The 16,939-nt window shown below is 46.3% G+C and overlaps 1 protein-coding gene across 7 annotated transcripts in view; it reads right to left on the minus strand.

Moving 5' to 3' along the window:
- Positions 1 to 16,939, minus strand: part of LOC119396007 (cytochrome b5 reductase 4) — a 327,851-nt gene that overhangs the window by 125,039 nt on the left and 185,873 nt on the right. The window contains exon 1 of one of the 7 annotated variants that reach the window (XM_037663037.2): positions 11,865 to 11,951. The exons of the other annotated variants lie outside the window; for them this stretch is intronic. The gene's annotated coding sequence lies outside the window, so the exon portion shown is untranslated. Of the gene's footprint in view, positions 1 to 11,864; positions 11,952 to 16,939 lie in introns of those variants that run through there. 7 annotated transcript variants of the gene reach the window in all.

Raw genomic sequence — 16,939 nt, forward strand, 5'->3', positions numbered from 1 at the left:
TTAATAGTTTCTACACAACACAATTAATTACAGCCTTCGCTACACATTGCAGCAAACTGTCACGACGAGAAAATTTAAGCATCGCGTCGCGCTGCCCTTTCTCTTTTTTTTCCTTTTTTTGTGTTTTTAGGCATATCGAGGCGTTATTCTTCGCAACAGCGTGAACCGCGAATGTTAAGTGTATGCAAGTTAATATTTCAAACTTAAATACGAAATTCTACAAATAAAATTCGTGTCTGATATTACATCCTTTAAAAACTCGACTTTCATTCGTTAAGTGGCAAATGATTGATCACTGAAGCGCAGTAAATCAGTCAAAAGCTTTCTAAATGTTGCGCCGCAACCTTAATCTTGGCGCGCCAGTGCGATGTCGCAAACATCAAGTAATTCATTTTCTTTCTTATCTGGACCGTCATGACGACGCAGAAGCTCATAAGAAACCTCCCGAATTGTATCCTTGGTTCGTTTAAAATACAATAAAAGCATTACCTTTACACACCTCCTATTCGCAAAAGTATACCGTTTGCTTGTAATATGAAACATCATGCCGGTCAGAACGTAGCAGAACTCACTGCAAACCTGATTGGGTGCTCGTTTGTGCCTAGGCTAGAAACCGTACAATTATATGCTCTACAAAATTATTGCACATCACAGCAAACTCAGATCACACCAATAATGGAAGCAGTGGTATACACAAAGTGCGTATAACAACATGAATATGCCCTGAAATATGTAACACGAGAGCGTGTTGGCGACAGCTCGTCAAAATTAACCTCATGCAGCTTTCGTGCCAACTTGTAGGCTTGAAAAGCGCACAACTTTTGGCAGGACATTGAAGTAGGCGCAAAACAGCCGCTCAGTCGCAACCAACGTTTATACACAACTATGTTTATTCGACTGAACTCACAACTATGTTTATTCGACTAAACTCCCAACTATGTTTATTCGAATAAACTTTGTTCACAACTGAGGTTACATGTGAAGCGCAGATAAAGGTTTAGCTGCGAGTTAAGCTTGTGTCGCGTCTACCTCACTGTCGTGTCCAAAGTTGTCAAAGCCGCAGGTATGAACCAACTATAGCCCGGAAACGAGTTACGTTCGTGTCAGCTTCCACGACTATTGCATTAGCATGTTTACTTGCGCACGCACGCACACACACACGCACACACACACACGCACACACATAAACACACACACACGCGCGCGCGACACATGAAACCATGACTTCCACAGAACTTAGCCACATAAATAATTCGTATTTTTGTTTTATATATCCGTGTGCACACGGAAGAGAAGTGCGAGAAACTCGAAGGCATCATGAGGTCCGATAACCTGTACCTAGCTATTGCGACGAAGCTGATATACATTGCGACGAAGCTGAATAAGAAGAGTAGCGTAACAATTCCAAACGCGATTTCAATGCCGCCTTTTACAGCAAGCCATTGTGAGACACTTATGCGTGCATTGCAAAATTAATACGGGCGAAAAGAATTTAATCTCGCCAAAAAACCCGGATAATCTGCCAACAATTTAAACATACGGAAACTGTTCGCAAATGATTAAAGAGACACGAAATGCTGGAGGAGACGAATAATCGACGCCGGCACCTATTACCTCCGAATTAAAGTCTCCTTGCTATTTAGGAAATCGCCCTGTAGATGCCGGTGAAAAGATTCCAGAACATGCGCCGGCAATGGATCGTCGACAGGGTCCCGGCAGCGGAGGAAACCAGAGAAACCATGCTGCACTTCCATTGGACACGTGAAATTTTTACGCATGGAGAATGTCTTATAGGGGCCCTGAAACACTTTTCCAAGTAACCATCGAACGGCTTTATTAAAGGAGTTGATCGCCTCACGAATCGACCACCGCAAAAATTTCTTATAATCCCTCAACTACGAGCGGAGTTAGAGAGATTTAGAGTTGCAGAGAGAAATCAATCACGCTGTGATTGCTTTCTCTCGTCTCGACCAGCGCGCTGGAAGCTAAGCAGGAAGGGATGGCACGGGGGAATGAAGTTACGTCACGCGCGCGTCATCACCTTGAGCACTTCTTCTTTCTTTTTTTTTCTTTGATCGCGCGGCTTACTTTCAGTGTGATCGCGAGCGCGGGCACGTGGCGGCCTCCCGCGGCGGCCACAGTAACTATGCTGCGCACGATGCTCAAATCAGTGAATGGCCGTTAAATTGGGCATATGGCGCGGTCATTTGGGTATATGACATCATATGTAGAAAGAAGAGGGAACGATTTCTAGCTGACATTGTGACGTATGTAAGGCCGCGTGCTGCGCTATAATGTTTGTCTCGCGTGTTCTCAGGAGCCTCGTCTACCCATAGGCAGCGTTTTCTGAACATGTTGAAAAAGTGTTGCAGGGCCCCTAAAATGTTTCCGCTCAATCTCAGAGTACAGAACAAGGCTTCTTCTTGTTTTATCGGTTCACTTACACATACAATGCCCGCGATGAAAGGACCGAAAGACAGAATAACTATGCCTAACGTCCCTACATCCAGACACTGCTGAGTATAACAGGGAGCAAACAGCGGCTTTCTTTTCACTTAAGCTAATAGCAAAATTAAAACAAATATGAAGAAACAAGGAATGGCATCGCTGACAGATACCCTGAATCCCGTCACACAGCGCATCACTATTTTCCACAAAACAAACGCGATCATGCACGAAATAGCCGGAATCATGTTTGACGATGAAAAAGTGGCAAAATATATACACTGTTATGACTGGCAGTCGTTGGCGACGCGCTGACCATGAGAATGGACGGGCCATGCGTTCTCACACTGCTAGAACACCTGCATCCATCCTACAAACGGAATCTCAACCTAACAGAGGGACGTCCAAGTTGGGGACGTTTCCACAATGGGCCACCTGGACTTGGACTGGTGTGCTGCTGGGACGACCTGACCTGTGTGTTCTGACAGGAGTCGCCGCAGACCCTTTTCTGCCCTTCGGGGAAGAGTCCGGAAAAAGCGGCGTTTTCCGCGAGCGAAAAATCGCGATGAATGAAAATAATGAATATCACTAGTCCGAGCCGGAATCGAACACAGGCCTTCTGCGTGGCGAGCAGGCATTCTACCATAGAGCCTCGCCAGTGCTTGAAACTGTTACAAAAAAAAAAAAAGACTATAGCAGCCGTCATGTATAGTGCAAGGAGTCGTGTTAACACATGCAATACTGCGTGGCAGAAGCGTCGAATCACACCCGGCATCACACCGTGTCAACTGCGCAACGAGTGGGTGGTTTAATGTCCTACCCATTACAAAGCTCTCAGGCATCGTTAATAATCGTCAGAAACGGCATCAAAAAAGTGTGTAGCTGCGTATATAGGGCGCGTATTGCCTTACGGACGCGTAGTGGGTACTTCGCAACTTCGCAGAATGATAGATTATGTCCTAGTGGGCACTTCGCAACTCCACTTGCAGTACGCACGCATGCTAGGAGAGTTCAAACCGGACAGTGTCATGCGCGCAAACGTTCCCTTCCTCGCGGAACGGTAGAGGTGTGCACCGAGGAGCCAAGCTTGGCTAAGGAATGACAAGGCGATGGGAACGGTGCTCGATTACGCTATCCCGTTCTACTCTTGAAGGCGAAGCCCAAGCGTCCTCCAAGTTCCTGACTAGACGAAGGAAGGGGAATTGATCGCAGGGCCTGATTTCTTTTCTTTCGTTTTTTTTTTCTTTTTTTCTTTTTGCACAGCCGAAATTTCCGGAGCCCTCCACTACCACGTCCCTCATAATCGTATCTTGGTTTCGGAACGTAAAACCCTAATAATAATCGTACACATAGTATTAACCCGTTAGTGCGGTGCCAGCTTTTTTATTTATATTTTTTTAACACGGCCAGATCCGAAAGATAGTGCCAAAAAATGTCAGTGGACCAAACGCTGACACGTTCGCTCGCTGAAAGTGACGGCTCCGCTTCGCCCCGCTTTCATTTAGTCCTCCGCTTCTATAGTTGCGTACAAAAACAGAGCGGACAAACGACCTCATCAGACGGGCGCGCAGCCGCCTCTGTGTTACAGTAACTTATCACAGAGAAAATGTCCCTTAGAGAACGACGCACGGACGCATTACCGTCAAACAAAAACAAGCCACCAGGTCACATAAGAAGCTCCGTATGCGAAAACATAAATATTGATATAGAGAGAGGTCTACAGGAAGCGAAGGCTGCCGTCCCCCTTGGGCTGGCGACTTTGCTCCCCTCGATGTTTTCTCATCCATCACTTTGCTCCGTCGAGCCATTTCTCTTTCCAGCATCCACGCGTGTCCCACTCGGAATCCCTAATATGACCACACCTTTCCAGTGTCCCGGCGGCGTGGACGAAGCTCTTCACGTGACGTTCAATATGGATGAACGCCACGTTGCCAGCCCGAGCTCCTTCCCGCGCCCCTTTCAGGGCTTGACGTCCGTATGTATACTGCACTTTCGTACGACGCATTCTGCTAATGGGGAACTTTCTACAGGAAGCGGTAAACAGGAGCTAGCTTCGCAGCAGTTTTAGGCGTCAGAACGAAAACAAAGACGTTTGAAATGAAACTTAGAGCGCAAAAAGAAAGACGCGGGACAAGGAGAGGTATACACACGCAAGCGCGCGTCTGTATACCGTTCTTTGTCCTGCGTGTTTCTTTCCGCGCTCTAAATTTTATTCCAGTATGCACTATACCACTGACAGCACCAACTACTATCCATCCTGCTAGAAAGACGTTTTCTGAGCAGACAACGCCTACCTATGTACAGTATGAGTTTAAAAACTATAATCAGGGCTATACACCTGAGCGTTAATTAATTTTAAAAGCAAGTGTATTAGTTTGTGCGAGGCCTCCTTATTGCAATAATACCTGCACTTATTAAATTTGGCTAACTGTTCAATTTGCACTTATAATCGCAGTCTCTCATCAGGAATCCCTGTTTTATTCCATGCTTATTACAAAGCAAAAAGAAGTAGGCGCTGAGAAGCGGCACTGAAATGCTAGGGGTCCGTACATGTGTTTAGATTTAGCTGCACGTTAAAGAACCCCAGGTGGTCCAAATTTCCGGAGCCCTCCGCTACGGCGTCTCTCATAATCATATCGTGGTTTTGGCACGTTAAACCCCAACAATTATTATTATTAGAAGCAGCGCTGCCTGCGCCGTAACATAGTGGAACCTGAAAGCCCGAGTCGAGCCGCGGCGCATGCGCGCGGCATATCGCAGAGCGCGAACCCGAAGTGCCGTAAAACAGACTTGATTGACAAGGCCTCACTTGTTTACTGGTGTATAATGACTCGCGCGCTTCCCTATCACTGTTCGCAGCATCTGTTGCGTGTACGACTTAACCGGCGCTACAGATCGAAAAATTCCGATTAAAATAATTTTGGTGTATATCAATTTAACGAAACAGCCGCAAGAGCACCAAGACCGGGACATGTAAGTTATGCTGTACATAACAAGCATGTCATGATTTCCATGTTATGACTTGTCATTTATGTTCGTCATACAGTGATGTTATGCTATACCAGTTTTGGTATACATCCCATTAACGAAACGGCCAGGAGAGCAAAAAGTCGTAGGCGGCTAGACAGATAGTTACGCTCGAAAAGTCGCAGAAGTTCGCTAAGAAATGCTTCGCATTTAAAATGTTTCACGGCGTTTTCCACGTAACGGTTCCATGATTAGACAATGTGACCGTTAAGTTTTCCGCTGCACTCAAGAAAACAGGTACCATAAACACCTGTTGTCAGTTCCTCTAAATGCTTTTTAGCACGACGACACTTTTTCCGAAAAAAATTTACCGGAAATCTTAACGCGACAGTGTTTAAAAAAGCTCGTTTCGCAGAAATTACGGCAATCGGCGTCGCTGGTTGTGGGCCAAAAATCGCGATGGATGCAAGTAATCAAAATCATGGGTCAACAGCTTCAACAAATTGTGTAGCTGCCTAGATGCGCTTGTTGCCTTACGCAAACGTAACGGCTACTTCGTTAATTCTCAAAATGATAAACCATGGCGTAGTGGGCACTTCGCAACGTTTACTTGCAGTATGCATTTTAGGATAGTTTCAAACAGCCAACGTTACACGCACAGAAGTTCTTTTCCTCATGGCACGGTTGAGTAGTCCTCCGAGAAGCGGAGCCTATAGACTATTTTACGGACGGCTTTCGGTGCCGCCATGCTGGGCTGTTAACCTCGGCGTGTTTTATCTTGAACAACTAAGCGAACGGTGTTACGGTGGGCGTATACACGTGAAAACTGTTGGGTTCGTTCATTCGGCGTTTCCTGACTTTATCAGTTCGCGTCAGATGTACAAAAATAAGAAAACATTCGTTTAACAGCCCATGATGGCAGCACCCATATGCCTTACGTAACATAGTCTATAGCTAGCGACTAAGAAGGCGACGTGAAGGAGCCCGATTGCAATATCGCGTTCTACTCTTGAAGGCAAAGCTCAAGCGTCCACCAAGTTTATTTATAATTGATATTTTGTTTTCTGCGCAGGCAACCTCGGCTGCGTCTTTCGCCGTGACAAGCGGGACTCGCCTTCCAATAAGGCTCGCTTCGCGACAGTCGACAAAGATGGCCAGCGCCGCATTCACAACATCGTAAGTGACAGCGTGGCACCGCGGTGAGCACCGTATAAGCACACACCTTCGGGCTGTGTTTGCTCAGCGCGACCTGTTCGCTGGCACAAGACGACAAGTGTGAGCGTTCATTCGACCGCTGACGTGACTGACATTGCCGAATAAAGCCGCACGAAGAAAAAAGAAAGAGAACGGACTAGACGGCAAGCAAAAGCAAAGTGCTCAGATAAAAAACACTCGACTGCGCTACGTTAGCACCTTCAGGTGTTAGCAATGCAATAACAGCTTGGGATAGGATTTTCGAAAGCTTGGTTCAGAAGGATGCAATAGGGTAACACACAAGAGGACCACCTAATATTCGGGCATGGTCTATATCCACTGGATTTATTTTTAACAGCGGAGATGCCTAAGCCGACCGTTAGTTCGTGCACAGCGAGCAGAAAACTATCATTATCACGAACCGGCACGCGCTCTCTTCGACCTCTTCATCTTCTGCGTCGGCCCCAGAACACGCGCGCCGATTTGTCTGGCGTGTGACGCAATGACTCTGATGGGCGAGAGAAATAGAAAGAAAGAGAGAGAGAGAGAGACAAATAGAGAGAAAGAATGGGAAGAAGGAGAGAAAAAGATAGAAAGACAGAAAGAAACAGTGAGGAGAAAGACATAGAAAGAAACATACATAAAAAGCAGATGGAAAAAAAAACAGAGCAAGAGAAAGAAAGAAAGAGAGAGAAAGGGATAGAAAGAAGAGGAAGCAAGAAAGAGAGGGAAAGAGAGAGAGAGAGAAAGCGAGGAAAGAGAAAGAAGTAGAGAGAAAGACAGAAATAGAAATAAAGAGAGACCAAAAAAGAGACAGATAAAACAGAGAGAAAGAGAAAAAGAGAAAGAAAGAGAAAAATAAAGCTGCGCACTTCCTTCAGGCGTGGCACCGCTGGTGCGAAGCTGCCTTAACTTTTTTATTTAGTAACAATGACAACATCCTCTTAAATAAATAAAAACCCACCACGGTGATCTAGTGGCTACAGCGCTCGACTGCTGATCCGAAGGTCGAGCGATCGAATTCCGGCCGCGGCGGCCGCATTTTCGATGGAGGCGAAAATGCTCCAGGCCCGTGTACTTATATCTTAGGTGCACGTTAAAGAACCCCAGGTGGTCGAATTTTCCAGAGCCTCCATTACGGCGTCTCTCATAATTACATCGTGGTTTTGGGACGTTAAACCCCAATAATAATAATAATTATTATTTTCACACATAGAGACACAAGCACGACGAAAGAGACAAAGACCCCAAAGCGGAATGAAGAAACAAACTGAAATGCAGAAAAACAAAAAATGAAAAAGAAAAAGATCCACGCGTATCGACGAAGTGAATGATGAGTGGGCGAAGCACTGGGGATCGTTCGGTAAGCGTGAATCTCCCGTGACATTGGCCATTCGCGCATGTAAATGAGTGACAACGCGTGTGTACGGTTATATACAATGTGTTTTAGTGGTCATTACTCGTATGTCGTGTTCAGTTGTGGATTCCGTTTTGCCTTCATTATTACTGCTTTGTGGTCCGTGAAATGCAGAGCCAATGGTTTGGTTCTTCGATCGGATCTAGCCTGAAGTTGGCAAAGACGCGGTAGCGCGGCGCCACGCCCATGAACTGTCTATATTGGGACCATGTGCGGCTAATATGCGCACTCTGTAGGACGATTTTGCGCATGTTGACACCTGTTAATCGATGCGCTTGTTTTCGAGCAGCTTTCGAGCGGCGCCGCGCCGAGTACAGTCTATTTTTAAACCATATGCACGCTATGCTCGCTCTGTAGACGGTTCATGCACAACTGTATTGCACCTGCGCTTCGACTGTAGACTACGGCAGACGGACGGACATTGTGCGGTCTTAAAGTGCTTCGCCCCTAAAACGTATGGCAGCTCCGCTACTGTGAAGCCTGAGGAAGTGCGTAACACGGGCACCCAGCGATTCCCGTTCGTAAAGTCCCCACTGCTCCGTTTACGAAACCGTCGATGACGTCAATGTTTGAGGTAAGCACGTAGGCTTTCCCCGGCACGAGTAGAACCTTGTTAGGGAGATTCGCGACACGTGCGCTACTTTTTGCTGCGCTTTATCGACTTCCTGCTTGTTACGGCATTTGAGATACACGTCGTCTGCAGCGAGTTCCGTCAGGCTGTTTCTCCCATCAGATGTAGCAACCCAGCGCTCGGAAAACACAGGGCTTCCTCGGCGAGGCGGTGGCGTCCTCTCTTGCGCCCCGCCAGAGTTAGTCGCATGTTTCCGTAATGGTTTTAGCGATTTTAAGTTAATTACTTCGATTACTTCTTGGTTATGCCTGTCAATTATATTATTTTACACCTCGTTCGTTCACTTTAACCCAGTTTTGAGCATTGCTAGCCCTGTTACAGCCTGTATGGAGCGCTTTACTGTGAGCGTGATCACGTCACATTAGATGTATAGATGGACGACACGCTGATTCCCTAAAGTGCTCCGCGCTTAAAAATGGAGGCGAGCCTGTAGTTTTCGGTGTCTTGTAATGACACTCGCACGTCGGCGTTGACGTGCCTTGCTTTGCTCCTTGTTCCGCCGCACTGCCGAAGCTGATCTCTGAGGCCACGCAGGAATGAGCGCGTGGTTGCACACAAGAAAATCGTCCGCTCTTTCAATGAACTCATTAAATTAATATTCATTATTTGTCCTGACAGTTAATTGGCTCTTATCTTAAGTAAACTTATGCTCCGATATGATATGCACCAAAAATAACTCTTCGATTTCAACCAGAACCATCGATTTCGTGTACCAGTATTATCTTTTACAAGACTTTTTCTGAATATTCGGGAAACCGGAAGTGAGTGCTCGACCAGAAGTGCTCGGAAGAGAAGTAAGAGTTGTCACTCGTTACTCGTTCCACTCATAACTGTAAAAGCAACAGTAACAGCATCCAGTCGTTAAATAAATTAAGCGGCCTCAGTGCAGAGGCAGCAATCGGTACGAATATCGCAGCGGTCGATGCAACAAGGCAAAGGACAAACACAGTCCCAACACCATCGGCACGCAATTGAGCGCTCAAAAGAAAGCCGACGTCGCCGGAAAGGGAAACGGGGGAGCATGATATGACGACGTTCGGACGGTGGCGTCGGCTTCATTCGAGCGACGCGCTGAGGACAGGCAGCCTTCTCAAGGGCCTTCCTTAAAGTATAACATAGCCTGACTGAACGCCAACCCTTTCTCGGAAAACTTTCCGATCACTTCGAGAAAGATACATCAGCGCTTCGCAAACTCGAAGAACTCAAATACCCCTTCGAGCCAGGAAAACACGTAAGTACAATCTGAGTGCCGCTTAAAAAAAGAAAAGAAACTATAACATCGATTTGATGCTAGAATAACACAAATCAAGTACTAGAAAAATGGAAGAACGAGATGTCGCTGGCTTAAAATGCACGAGTTGTGCATGAATGCGTAAACATATATGCAAATTCCTAGCTACAGACGGTACGGCCATGGAACGCGTCGCTCCGTTTCTCGATGCTTCTCAACTAGAACTGAACTATAACATTTAAAACGATAACGTACAGATTCCTCGCTTGTACTTTGACGTTCGGCAGCTTCAAAGGCGTATGTGCGATGGCCCCTGCTGATATAATTTTTTTTTTTGCGAGCAGTACAGTCATGTGCATGGATTGCTGACTTTGCATTACACAATTTACAAATACAGGTTACAGCTGAATTTGGAGTTCTCCAGGTATTGACCATATATTTTTTACCCGAAATGATGTGCTGCTACATTTTTTCTTCGGTATCTGTTAATACGTAAAAAAGTTATATTGAGTGGGTAGTGACAAAATTAAATCAAAACACGCAAGTGCGTCAGTCGTGTTCCAAATGATGGAGATGGATACGTTATAAACCATAATGAATTAGTTAATAATAATTTGTAGGGTTTTAAGCGCCGGAACGACAACATAATTATGAGGCACGCCGTAGTAGAGGGCTCCGGAAATTTCGACCATCGATCTGGTGCTCTTTAACGCGCACTGACATCGCGCAGTACACGGGCCTCTAGCATTTCGCCTCCATCGAAATGCGATCGCCACGGCCGGGATCGAACCCGCGACCTTCGGGTCACGATCCAAGCACCGTGACCACTGTACCACCGTGCCGGAGATATTTATTTATTTTTATTTCAAAGTACCTTACAGGCCCCATGGGGGGCATAGAGTAAGGTGGGTAATACATATATACACTTCAAACTGGAAAAAAAATACAAAAGAAACAGTTGGCCAAGGGGGGCAATAGATATATACACGTCAAACTGGAATAAAATACAAAAGAAACAATTGACTAAGGGGGGCAATACATATAATATAGTTCATGGTAGCTGGCGGCGCTCAGAGTTTCACTTTGCGGGACAAGTTATAGCGTAGCGGCCTCGGAGCTTGTAAATTGGTTACACAAATTGAATAGGCAGCGCCGAAAATGAGGTCACAAGGGAGGAAGAAACACACACCACATACAACACACCCTCGCTGACCAGTTTTCTCGTTTTTTGCGCCACCCATTCAAGATGTAAAAGCAGTGACGACTCGCCCAAACGTCGATTCCTCTGTAGTTGGAACCTTGCCAGGGATCGCTAACGTCTAAATGTCCGCATATCCGACGCATACAAGTACTCAAGAAGCAAGGCTGTGGGAAGGATTTGCACAGCGTATTCGCTATACACGTTATTATATTTTCCGAATGCTTACATTTCAACAGCGAGAGATAAAGAGTGAGAGAGGGAAAGACGGAAAGGTTAACCAGGCTGAGCAAGGTTCGGTATAACCGAACCCTGCTCAGGCTGGCTACCTTGCTCAGGAAAATATTATTTTTTGTTCCCACAAAACCTTTTCACCTGTATAAGGCAGAGCCGACAATCTCGTGGAAAAGAAAATGAGCAAAAAAAAAAGCTAGGACAGGAAATAGAGATGCGGTTGCTCATCAGCAAGTGATCAACTTTGAAGAGCTCAAAATAAGGTCTCGATGCTCCACGGTGTGTTCTGAGGAACACCGTAACGCATGGTTCCGCGTAATTTTCTCCACATGGAGTTGCATTATGATTCCGTTGTGCTGAATTCAACGCTTGTAAAAGTTAACGTAAGGGAACACGAGCGCAGCAGAACGTACCACAATCAATATTAAACAAAGCGCAGCGCAATGATGATTATGCCCGATCAAGCCCCTATCACTGCTTTACTAAATTTAGTTCTTTATTGTGCGCATAGGCGCAAGCACACGCGAGTTTCCGCATTACGCCTTACCTGAAATGCGACAGCCGTGGCCTAGAACCGAATCGACGTCCTAATACTCAGAGTATCTCGAAATCGCTGCATTCTATTGAGTCTCAGCAGGCAATCCGCGAAATGCAGCACGACAGAGCGGTACGCATCAGTCCTTCCGTGATAAATAGCGAAGAAAAGAAAGCAAAACAAACAGTGGGCGGAAACGTTAACACCATTGACTCAGGCAAAATGATAATGGGAACGTCAGACACACTGAGAAAGGGAAGCGATGCCCGATGTCTTTTATAGTTCGTACGCCTTCAAATGTCGGCTGTAGTATACGCTGCTCCCTCCAGCCAATGCGGACGCGAATAAACACGACACGCGCACGCTCCGAAGAGGCGGCTGCAAAGAGGCCCTTTGTGAGGACAGACATTCGTTGAGAGCAGCGCTGCCAAAAAGTGCAGGCATTTATTGCTATCTTCCTTGCTGTTCAGCCAGTGGAACCCGGCACACTGTACGCCACCATGTAGCGTATTTATTTAGTTAGGCGCGGTATAAATTTTTTTACTGTTCCAAATTAGACCACGCGTATAGGAAAGTATAAAACACGCAGATCTACATACTGTGCCCTGTATACCAGCGAATCTGGAATGGCCGGGTATATGACGCGTAAGTAGGTCTCGCAACAAAAGAGATCACACAACCCAGCAGACGGTTTGTTGTCTGAAGCAATCTCCCCTCCCTCTTTGTGTCTGGAGAGAGAAAAAAAAATAGTTATGACAGCGATGAAGGAGATAACAGGTTGTTCTTTGTCTTGGCGCACAACGACAAATGCCCGCCTTCGTCTTCGGCTAATGCGCCCGGCCATGCATGGAACGACTCCGCAGAATATCACGCGCGAGTAAAAACAGGGTACAACAGATAAAAAAACAGGCACATACGGTTAACAATTGGAAAGCATGTTTAGTTAAACCGTATTAGCGTGTTCAAATGGGCTGGTTGGTACATTACTGAACTTGAAGAAAGGACCGCAGATGTTCCACCCAGATTGCACCTCCTTCCTTCGTATTTATTTCGTTTAACCCTTTAATCCCTTTCCCCTAGTGCAGGGTAGCAAACCGCGGACGCGCGTCTGGTTGAGCTTCATGCCTTTTCTTCTTTTCCTCCTCTCCCTCCTTGAAGAAAGGGATGCACAAGAGGAGATAAGCACGGCGCTCTAGCACTGTGTTTTTCTCGCTTTTAGCACTGTTTTTTTTTTCTTTGTGTTAACTTAAACCGTACTATAAACCCACTGAGATACTCCCCTCCCTACCTCCTTCCCTCTAGATAAGTGAACGAGCAGCTAACTGACAAGGCTTGCTTGCTGGTGGTGTGTCGCCTTGCATTAGACCAGAGCTGTTCAGAGCAGCACACAGCTGCGTCCTTGTTTACTGCACTTACTCGCCTACTACTAACACCACTTAGCACTGACTTACGTTGGCCGACGCCAGCGAGTGCCGCCTAAACCATAAGTAATGCTGTATAGTCGTATCTAACTGATTGCTACTTTTATTTATATGACGTCTAATGTTCGGCTAGTCTTGGCTAAATGATCGTGAAGGTTGGCCGATGATGCCGAATGTCTGCTAATGTAGGCCATCGGCCGTTATAATCGAAACGTCACCTTCATTCAATGTCAATCCAGGGATATTCTCGCAGATACATTGATAACAACCTAACTTGGTCCTGACTTCTATTTTCCCGTCCCTGTTGTAGAAAGCGAGCGCCTAATGGTACCTACATACCACAGCTGCAAGCTATGCCCTGCCGCGTTCGTACCTTTCGCATCGTCTTACATTCTGGCCTAGTTCGGCGACGCAGTCGCGTAATGGACGCGTCCGCGTCTTCGTAAAAGATTCACGAGCAGCCGTTCAGGTGTCGCGGATGCGCGCGAAGAGACAGCGACTGCACTGCGCGCCGTATAAGGAACATGACTCTTAATACAGCACGCACCAGGTTCGCTCGCGCCGTCCGTGCATTACCACAGGAACAACGTGAAAGAACTGAAGAAAATGAGGCTGAGTTTGCGGCGAAAGCCTCCTTCAGGGTGAGCAAATTAAGGGATGCTATCGGCGGCCGTAACGCGTCTTGGAAGCTTGCCGTTCCCTTGACGCGGAGTTGGGAAAGAGCGTGTTGCGAAAACAGTACGCGTCAGCTTGAAGTTACGGCATTACTTACACGCTCTTTGCGCAACTGCAGCCTTCCCACGGGAAAATAAACGCACGGATTTCCGCGAAACGCAGCGTTCTCTAAGGACGTATCACAGCGCCAAAACAACGCGGTGACGAAGAGAAGACGACATGAGCGCAAACACAGATTAACGCCCATCCGAATATTTCGCGCAAAGCCGCAGACCCCAAACGAGGAGTTTGTTTTTGTTTTTTAAGTGAATCCATTTACGAATCTAATAGGGGAAAGGATATTGGAGGCGTGAAGGAAGAGAAGAATGAGCACACATTTTTTTTTTTTTCATAGCGTTGTCCTTTCCGCTTCGCTGCAATGTCCGCATTTGTCACATACTACGTGTAGGACAGCAGCAATAGTTATTTTTCACATCTTCCCTAGTAGCGCCTCCACTCAGTAAATTGCAACCGACGCCTGTTTACGACTATGTCCCAGAAGCACATTAATCCATGAAAGTTGGTATAATTTAGACACGAAAAACAGGTCACCAACACACGACCCGCGTGAAAAATACCTCTTTCGAAAAAAAAAAGATAGACGTTAGCACTTTGCTGCGTTAGCAACTAGGTTTAATTGAAACAAACGAGGAATAAACGCGTGAGTGATCACGAAGTGCGCGGTAAGGTACGCAATTGGTTCTGCTGCGCAGAGCTACCTTGACTTGTAAACTGGCAAACTTAGAGTGCACGCCGCGATGTTCCATTCATATGTCTCTCGGATTCCTCTAATTAAACTTGATTGCGAGTCTAGCTTCTTCGTTTGGGAGCGGCCCGCGGCGTTGCTCTAAGAGTAGCGTTTCTCAGGACCCAATAAAGTTCTATGTCTGTCTGTCTAGGTCCGCGTGTTTGTGTGCCGACTTTCATGACGACTACCCGCCACGGTGTTTTAGTGGTTTGTGGTTCTCGACAGCTGACCCGCACGTCGCGGCATCGAATGCCGGCCGCGGCGGCCGCGTTTTAGATGGAGGCGAAAATGCTTGAGGCCCGCGTACTTTAATTTAGGTGCACGTTAAAGAACCCCGTGCGTTCGAAATGTGGTCGTATTTTTCCTTCTTATATGTTAATTTTTTTTTATCGCGCTGTTCATTAAGTATTCGCGGATACCCACGGAAATGCAATGAAATAAGAAAAATAAAACAAGTGATAGCCAGAGAAATAGTCATTATACCAGCTTAAAATACATTAAACACGAACATTAAAGGGATCATGTACTACTACTCTTCGTGCTTGGTCAAAAAAAGCGCATCCTGCGGAAAGCAGACCCTGCTACGAACACTTCAGCCAAATGTTGCAGTCGTGCGCGGAAAGGAGAGTTTCAAAGGGGAGCGCGAGGTTGCCATTTTCTCAGGCGCCCCTCATTTCATACAGCGGCCTGTGCTCACTCTCTTCAGAGCTGCCGCGGCGCCTGCTGTTTGACGTCACACAGCAGATAGCACGCTATTGTCCAATAGCCGACAGGAATCAAAAGCGGCGTTTGGATCAGAAGCGCTTCTTGCCGCGGGGTGTCGCCACGTGCCGGAGCAGCGCTTCGTAAGTCTGCAAACATTACACAGTGAGCCACACTCGCGCACCGCAATCACAACGGAAGGGAGCGATCACGTTTCATCACGGGCGCTCGACGTCACGAGGCGCGCTGACGTAAATTCTTTCTCCCATGCCCCGTGTAGCTTCCAGAGCGCTCGTCGGGACGAGAAAAGAGAAAGCGCGTAAAGCGCGCGAACAAAGCCCTGTAACTCCGCCCGTTCTTGACGGATTCGAGAAAGATTTGCGGCAGTCGATTCGTAAGGCGATAAACTCTGACACTGAGATCATTCGATGATTACTTGGAAAAGTGGTTCAGGACCTTTTTAAACATGAACATTTCTTCTTCCAAAACCACTAATCAATTCATAAGCATTAAAGGATAGGTTATATGCTACTATAACAAAATAAGAGCATGAAAAACCAGGGTGTTTTTTTCCTTCGAATTTCCCACCGAAATGTGAGCGCTGTAGAGAGCGAAAGAGAGTTGGACCGGAGACGTTGCGTCATACAGAGAATTTGTCGGCGTACGCGTAAGCACGAACACGTCATTATGCAAAAGGAACACAGCCGAGGAAAAATATGTTTTAAGGAGAGGAGGACGGGAAAAAACTCGAGTAATTTACGATGCCTATATGCAGACGTGAGGTAATGGCGTTGACATCAATATCAATCACTTAGGCCGTGTCCGTTGAACCAACGTGTCTTGAGTCAATGAAAAACGAAAACTAAAATTACACGTTACACATTGAAAGTGACGACACGGGACTACGAAAACTCTAGCCCTACATATATAGCAAAAATGTCTCACTGCTGTGTATGAGCACGGGTTTCAAATTCAGTATTTCCTTCTCTTGGAACCTGTTATTTGGAGACATCACCCGCTATCCGTTCCATGCTTTCGTACAGGCCTACCAAACTTCTTTCTCTTCTCTTTTTCCTACTCTCATCTACTCACGTTTCAGGCCTAACACAAAGCGCTGTGTGTCCTTCGCCCAACGCGACAACTATGATTTTATTTACCCTCCCGTCACTGGTAGCAAGGTCCGTATCACCATTTCACGTTTAACTGCTAACCAAGTTTCGGTTAGTAAACCACTGGCCTGGTTAGTTTTTCTTAAAATGTAGAAAGCTTGGATAATAACGATTCACTACCTTACACGAGGATCTCCTCCAAAGGTCGGTCGTTTATTCCGTTATCACAGCAGTTGAAACAAGAAAAGCAAAAGAGATGTTTCTAGTGAGAAAATGCCAACAACCAAACCGAAAAAAAAAAAGAGGTATTTAACTTTCTACAGCACATTCTCCTATGAGTACACGTGAATAGATGTTACATGGTAAAACAAAACGCAGAAATGAAAAAACGGT

The sequence above is a fragment of the Rhipicephalus sanguineus genome, chromosome 6 (assembly GCF_013339695.2).
Source record: "Rhipicephalus sanguineus isolate Rsan-2018 chromosome 6, BIME_Rsan_1.4, whole genome shotgun sequence".
Taxonomy (NCBI): Eukaryota; Metazoa; Arthropoda; class Arachnida; order Ixodida; family Ixodidae; genus Rhipicephalus; species Rhipicephalus sanguineus.